Genomic DNA, 8,292 nt, shown 5'->3' on the forward strand with positions numbered 1-8,292 from the left:
TTACCTCAAAGCCTGTTAGGAGGCTGGCACAGGCTTCAGTCAGTCCGCTCTTGGCGGACTGAACCTTCTTGACCACCGCACTCATAATAGTGCGGTGCTCTTCGTCAATGGAAGCGCTGCGAAGCGCTTCCAGCAAGTTGTCCGATGCCTCTGGATGGACAGAGACCATCGGCACCGACGGCTCGGCCCCCTTAGTAAGGGGTCGCCTGACAGAGTCCGGAACCACTGGAGGGTCCGGCTCCGTATTCGGCTGGGGGCTAAGCTTGCCGCCCCCGTCATGCAGGCCCATGGGAGTCTTGCTCCCCACGCGCCCAGTGTTCGGAATGTCGCCTTGGGGCGCTTCCGGGACTATCTCCCCTTGGTTCGGTGCCCTTTGCGACAACACCTCGATGTTGTCCGTAGGGCGGGGGGAGGAGGCGGTCGGGAGCGAATCGCTGTTCATCTCCGACTCGCCCAAAGACTCCTCCGAAGAGGATACGCCGATATGAGCTTTGGAAGGGTTGTATGATCATGTTCGGCATGATAAGAAGTAACAAAACGAAACATACCAGAATTACTATGGTATCCGGATACTTACGACTTCGCCAGGGGCTTATCCCTGGGCAGCCACTCGTCGTCGCTGTAGGCGGCGGTTCTGGAGTTGTTCGGAAGGAGGGTCCTTCCCTTCTTGGACCCTTGGGCCGCCCCAGCCGGGGCGGCCTTCCTTTTCTTGTCCCCCCGGCTGGGGGGGAGAACTTTCCTCTTCTTCTTCCTCGTTTTCGTGGGAGGAGTGCGCGTCGGTGTTTTCGGACGATGAGTCCGATATAACCTTGCGCCGGAGACCTTTCCTGGTCCCCGTAGCCTTCTTCTTGGCCATCTTCTCCGGCACCTCATAAGGCGCCGGAACCAGCATCTCCGTCAGGAGAGCATCTGCCGGATCTTCGGGCAGGGGAGTCGGACAATCGATTTGCTCCGCTGTCGCTACCCAGTCCTGTTAAATGGCGCGGAGGCTTAGATCCCGTGCGTGGTTATACTGGGGAAATGAACATCTTATGAAATGTAAAAGACTTACCGGATTGGCAGGGCGCTTTGCGCTGAGTCCGCGATCCTCGGTGAGGGGAGGAGGTACCTCGGCGCCCTTGAATAGCACCTTCCAGACGTCCTTGTGCGTCGTGTCGAAGAGCTCTCGCAGCGTCTGGTGCTCAGCCGGGTCGAACTCCCACAAATTGAATGCCCGTCTTTGACACGGGAGGATCCGGCGGAAGAGCATGACTTGGACCACGTCGATGAGCTTGATTTTCTTGCTCATCATGTTTTTGATGCATGTCTAGAGTCCGGTCAGCTCTACCGAGGAACCCCAGGACAGGCCCTTCTCTTTCCAGGAGGTGAGCCGCATGGGGATTCCGGATTGAAATTTGGGGGCCGCCACCCAGTTGGTGTCGCGCGGCTCGGTGATGTAGAACCACCCCGATTGCCACCCCTTTATGGTCTCCACATAGGAGCCTTCGAGCCTGGTGACGTTGGGCATTTTGCCCACCATGGCACCTCCGCACTCCGCTTGCTGGCCGACCACCACCTTCGGTTTAACATTGAAGGTCTTCAGCCATAGGCCGAAGTGGGGCTTGATGCGGAGGAAGGCTTCGCACACCACGATAAACGCCGAGATGTTGAGGATGAAATTGGGGGCCAGATCGTGAAAATCCAGCCCGTAATAGAACATGAGCCCGCGAACAAACGGGTGGAGGGGAAATCCCAGTCCGCGGACGAAGTGGGTAAGAAAAACCACCCTCTCATGGGGTTCTGGAGTAGGGACGATCTGCCCCGCATCTGGCAGCCGGTGTGCAATATCCGCGGCCAGGTATCCGGCTCCCCGTAGCTTCGTGATGTTCTCCTCCGTGACGGAGGAGACCATCCACTTGCCTCCTGCTCCGGACATGCTTGGAGTGGTTTGAGGAGGAAATGCGAACTTGGGCGCTAGAGCTCGAGTGCGCAAAGGATGAATGAGCAAGGAGGAAGAGGGCGTGGGTAAAAAGAGGAATCCTTGTCCCTTTATAAGGGCGGAAGAAACTATACACCTCCCCACCTACCTGGTAAACTCGCTTATTCCCCAAGCGCCGTAATTGATGGCGCGGTTGGGTTACCCACACCCGTATTGATGAGAATCCCGTGATAAGGGGACACGATCTCTGCTTCGACAAGACGTGCCAAGAAAACCGCCTCGCGATATGTGCAGTAGCTGGTTGAGAAAAACGGTTCGAATAGTGACCGGGCCGTGGTGTGATGTCATGCTGCCGAATGTGTCAGCAGATTAGATTTGTGGAAATATTATTCTCTCTATGGTGGTATGTGGAATTTGTTTTGCAGAGCCGGACACTATCCTTGCGTTCAAAATCTTCTATGGAATATTCGGAGGAGGAACCCGCCTTGCAATGCCGAAGACAATCTGCGCGCCGGACTCGTCTTCATTGAAGCCTGGTTCAGGGGATACTGAGGGAGTCCTAGATTAGGGGGTCCTCGGACAACCGGATTATATCCTTTGGCCGGACTGTTGGACTTTGAAGATACAAGATTGAAGACTTCATCCCGTGTCCGGGTGGGACTCTCCTTGGCGTGGAAGGCAAGCTTGGCAATACGGATATGTAGATCTCCTCCCTTGTAACCGACTCTGTGTAACCCTAGCTCCCTCCGTGTCTATATAAACCGGAGGGTTTAGTCCGTAGGACAACAACAATCATACCATAGGCTAGCTTCTAGGGTTTAGCCTCTCCGATCTCGTGGTAGATCAACTCTTGTAATACTCATATCATCAAGATCAATCAAGCAGGAAGTAGGGTATTACCTCCATCGAGAGGGCCCGAACCTGGGTAAACATCGTGTCCCCCGCCTCCTGTTACCATCCGCCTTAGACGCACAGTTCGGGACCCCCTACCCGAGATCCGCCGGTTTTGACACCGACAGACACCGCAAGATTGAACCCAAAGCTAAGCGCTTCTCCCATTGCAAGAAAGATCAATCTAGTAGGCCAAACCAAACTGATAATTCGAAGAGACTTGCAAAGATAACCAATCATACATAAAAGAATTCAGAGAAGATTCAAATATTGTTCATAGATAAACTTGATCATAAACCCACAATTCATCGGTCTCAAAAAACACACCGCAAAAGAAGATTACATTGAATAGATCTCCACGAGAGAGTGGGAGAACACAGTATTGAGATCCAAAAAGAGAGAAGAAGCCATCTAGCTAATAACCATGGACCCGAAGGTCTGAAGTAAACTACTCACACATCATCGGAGAGGCTATGGTGTTGATGTAGAAGCCCTCCGTGACCGATGCCCCCTCCGGCGGAGCTCCGGAACAGGCCCCAAGATGGGATCTCACGGGTATAGAAGGTTGCGGCGGTGGAATTAGGTTTTTGTCTCCGTATCTGGTAGTTTGGGGGTACGTAGGTATATATAGGAGGAAGGAGTACGTCGGTGGAGCAACAGGGGGCCCACAAGGGTGGAGGGCGCGCCCAGGGGGGTAGGCGCGCCCCCTACCTCGTGCCCTCCTGGTTGATGTCTTGACATAGGGTCCAAGTCCTCTGGATCACGTTCGTTCCGAAAATCACGTTCCCGAAGGTTTCATTCCGTTTGGACTCCGTTTGATATTCTTTTTCTGCGAAACTCTGAAATAGGCAAAAAACAGCAATTCTGGGCTAGGCCTCCGGTTAATAGGTTAGTCCCAAAAATAATATAAAAGTGTATAATAAAGCCCAATAATGTCCAAAACAGAATATAATATAGCATGGAACAATAAAAAATTATAGATACATTGGAGACGTATCAATAACTTAACCTGGTGCATCCGGGACGCCCTCTTCCTTACGAGGTGTTTGTTTCCGCGTGTCCACCCTGACCTGGTGGTCTGTGCTTGCTCAGGAACTGCAAAAATTCGTTAGGAGGTGCGCTAGGAGATTTGCCGTCCACCCAAGCCTTGCCCTTGCGCTTTTTATCGCGGTACCCGTGGGGCACGGACTAGGAGAGATGCGCCCGTTTTTGGGCTCGAACTAGGGTGGCTCGCGAGAAGGCATAGAGGAGAAAAATGCTCGCGAGGGAACCTGCCTAGCCCCCTCGCGAGGTATGCGAGAGAGAGAACACGAGCGAATCAGAGCCAGAAAATGCAGTAAGAGGCGAGGGAATCGAATCAGCAAGGAACACTAAAAGCAAACTTTGGTTAAGAAAGAGCGAGCCAACTACGGAAAGCAAATGAAAAGCCGCGTCCGGCACCTAAGCTAGTCTTCAAGTCTTCTCGCCAGCGCGGAGCTAAGTGCTTCCACTAGGCGTGGGAGGGAGCCCCAGGGCCTGAGGCCGGCACTCCTGAGACTCCGGGGCGTGTACAGCCCCACTCATTATTACGTGAGAATGTCACGGGCGGCGATTCTTCACAGGCACCGGGCCTTCTTCATAGGCTCTGGGCCTTTCTTCACAGGCTCTGGGCCTTGCTTCATGGGTAGAACTTCTAGAGGTGCTGGATGTTCCAGGCGTTCTGGATGGGTATCCCGTCCTGCGTCTCCAGGCGCGCGGCGCCAGGCCTGGAGACATGGACAACCCTGAACGGGCCCTCCCACATGGGCGAGAGCTTGTGCAGCCCTTCCCTGGAGAGGACCCGCCTCAGGATGAGGTCGCCCACCTCGAGCATCCTGGAGCGGACGTTGTGACAGTGGTATCGCCGCAGCGCTTGCTGGTACCTTGCCGCCCTTAGTGCAGCTTCGCGACGACGTTCCTCCCCTAGCACGAGATCCATCCCCCACGTGGCGTCCTGCTGCGTTCCGTCGAACGCCAGGACCCGTGCGGAGTGATTCTTGACCTCGTGAGGGAGGACTGCTTCGGCTCCATAGACAAGGAAGAATGGGGTCTCGTCCGTTGGCTTGGTGGCGGTGGTGCGGATGGACCACAACACAGACTGAAGCTCGTCGTGCCAGCCCCTGCCACAGGCCTCGAGTTTCTTCTTGAAGGTCCTGGTCTTGGGGCCCCTCAGGACCTCCGCGTTGGCACGTTCGGCCTGACCATTGCTCCTGGGGTGCGCCACCGAAGCATAGCAAATCTGCGTTCCAAGGTTAGCACAGTAGGTTTTGAAGAGGTTACTAGTAAACTGCGAGCCGTTATCTGTGATGATGCGGTTGGGGACCCCGATGTGGCTCACGAGGCCCTTGATGAACTTGATAGAAGAGCCGGCTGGGATGGTACGGACGGCTTCCAATTCTGCCCACTTGGTGAACTTGTCGATGGCGACGTAGAGGTAGCGGTAGCCCCCTGGCGCTTGAGGGAACGGGCCCAAGATGTCCAGCCCCCAGATCGCAAATGGCCACGTGAGCGGGATGGTCTGGAGGCCCTGAGCCGGCTGATGAATTTTCTTGGCGTGGAACTGGCAAGCCTCGCAGGACTTCACCAATTCAGCCGTGTCGTTGGGCGCCGTGGGCCAGTAGAATCCACTGCAAAACACCTTGCCGACGAGAGTTCGTGACGACGAGTGGTGTCCGCAGTCCCCACCGTGTATGTCAGCAACTCCTTTCCTTGGTCACTAGAGATGCAGCGCAGCGTAACATCGTTCGGTCGCTTCCTGTACAACTCACCGTCCTGGATATAGTATGTCGTGGCCTGCCGGGCCACGCGCTCTGTGTCCTCTTCCTTCTCCGGCAGCGTCCCTTGCATCAGGCACTCCTTGAATTCCTTGGTCCAGCATTCCTCCTGGGGCTCGAGCGCCAAGAGCAGGCGAGCTCCTGAGGTCGGACCACAGGCTGGGGCTCCCGTGGCAGGTGGCTGTGGGAGCTCCTCCCGAGGCTGAGCCGTGCTTGAAAGTGGTGGTGTCACTGATGGCTTGAAGAGCCGTTCCTCAAAGACGCCGGGCTCTTGCGGCTGCCGCTTGGATGCTCTCTTGGCGATGTCGTCGGCTTCCTTGTTGGTGCCCCGGGGCACGTGCTGTAGCTCCAGGCCCAAGAACTGCTTCTCCATCTTGCACACCTCCATGAGGTATGCCTCCATATGCTCGTCCTTCGGCTCGTATACTTTGTTGGAGAAGTTGACGAGAAGCTGCGAGTCGCCTCTGACGGTAAGGCGCTTCACCCCTAGAGCTGCCGTGGCCTTTAGACCAGCTATGAGGCCTTCGTATTCTACGATGTTGTTGGAGACCTTCTCGCCGTGCTAGAAGCACAGTTGCACGGCGTAGTAGGGCTTATCCTGAGTGGGCAAGATTAGTACTGCTCCAGCCCCTGCGCCCTGGTGCGCGAAGGCGCCATCGAAGTATATTACCCAACCGTCCGGTGCCTTGCTTCCTGGCGAGGTGGATCGGTCTTCGCCTTCTTCGAGTGTCGGGGCATCCGTCCATTCCGCCACAAAATCAGCGAGCACGGCCCCCTTGATGACCCTGGTGGTGCTAAACTCCAACTGGAATGCTTGCAGCTTGATGTTCCACTCAGCGACTCTTCCAGCTGAGTTGGGGCTCCCGAGCACCCTCTCCAATGGGTAGGCCGAGATGACCTTGATAGGGTGGCCCTGGAAGTAGTGCCGCAGCTTGCGTGAGGCCACCAAGAGCGCGAGCAGGAGCTTCTGAGGCATGGGGTATCGTGCCCTCGCGTCCCGCAACACGGTGCTGAGAAAGTACACCGAGTGCTCGACGAGGGCTGGTGCGCTGTTGAGGCTCGGGTCTTGCGGAGATTGGGGCGTCTCCTGAGGTGGACGGGCTCCTGAGGCCTGACTGTTTTCGGGAATTTCGGCAACGTCATCTTGCCGAGCTTGGTCTTCTGCTGCCAAGGCTTTTGCGGCGCCTTCTTGACCCTGCATTACTGCAGCTATAGCTTGGCGCAATGCGCCCTTGTCTTGGTGCTCCTCCCGAACTGCCACCAGGGCTGCGCTGGCGGAATACGGGGTGGCGGCAAGGTAGAGCACTAGGGTCTCGAGAGGTCATGGTGCCACCATCACCGGAGGGCTGGTCAGGTACTTCTTGAGGTCTTGGAAGGCTCGGTCGGCCTCTGGGCTCCACTCGAACGGGCCCTTCTTCTTCATGAGCTTGAAGAAGGGTAAGGCGTGCTCTCCCAGCTTGGAGATGAAACGCCCCAACACAGTCACTCGTCCCGCCAGCTTCTGCATCTCTTTGAGGGTCTGTGGTGGGCTCATGTCCTCGATGGCCTTGATCTTCTCCGGGTTCGCCTCGATCCCTCTGTGGGACACGAGGAATCCCAGCAGCTTGCCGGAAGGGACACCGAACACACACTTCTCCGGGTTAAGCCGCAGGTTCACCTGGCGCAGGCTCTCGAAGGTCTCCTCCAAGTCTAGAATCAAGGTTCTCGCCTCCCGAGACATTACCACTATGTCATCGACGTAGGCCTCTGTGTTTCTCCCGAGCTGCCGCCCCAAGGCAATGTGCATCAGTCGCTAAAAGGTCGCGCCTGCGTTGCGCAGCCCGAAGGGCATGCAGGTGTAACAGTACACCCCGCACGGGGTCAGGAAGGCTGTCTTCTCCACATCTTCCACCGCCATCTTGATCTGGTGATATCCAGAGAACGCATCCAGGAAACGCAGCAAGTCGCGCTCGGCGGTGGAGTCGACGATCTGGTCGATGCGCGGGAGCGGGAATGGATCTTGGGGGCAGGCTTTGTTAAGGTTGGTGAAGTCGACACACATCCGTTCCTTCCCGCCTTTCTTCGGCACTACGACTGGGTTTGCCAGCCATGTGGGATACCGAACCTCGCGAATGGCACCCGCCGCCTCCAGCTTGCGGGTCTCCTGGACGATGCATGCCTGCTTCTCCGTGGATTGCCGCCTCGCTCGTTGCTTGACAGGGCGCATGTTGGGGCACACCCTTAAGTGATGCTGAATCACCTCTCTCGGAACCCCCACCAGCTGATTGGGCTCCCATGCGAATATATCCTTGTTTGCGCGCAAGAACCTCACCAGCGCCTCTTCTTGGACGGAACCGAGGCCGGCTCCTATGGTGAAGGTGGCTCCTGAGGGTCCATCCTCATTAACTGGCACCTGCTTGGTTTCCGCCTTGTCTTGGGTGAACAGCTGCTTCTTCTTGGTAGGCACGGCCTCCTTGGCTTTGGGGGTACCGGCGCCGGCGGGCTACGCCGCCGCTGCGGTCTTGAAGGCAAGCTTGAGTGCCGTTACGGCCTCCTTGGTGTCCCCCTTGATGGCGAGGACGCCCTTGCTCCCAGGCATCTTCATGAGGTTGTAGGCCGGGTGAGTCGCCGCCATGAACTGGGCGAGAGCCGGGTACCCGAGGATGGCGTTGTACGGAAGGCCGATGTGGGCGATGTCGAAGTCGACCAGCT

This window comes from Aegilops tauschii, chromosome 1 (assembly GCF_002575655.3).
Source record: "Aegilops tauschii subsp. strangulata cultivar AL8/78 chromosome 1, Aet v6.0, whole genome shotgun sequence".
NCBI lineage: Eukaryota > Viridiplantae > Streptophyta > Magnoliopsida > Poales > Poaceae > Aegilops > Aegilops tauschii.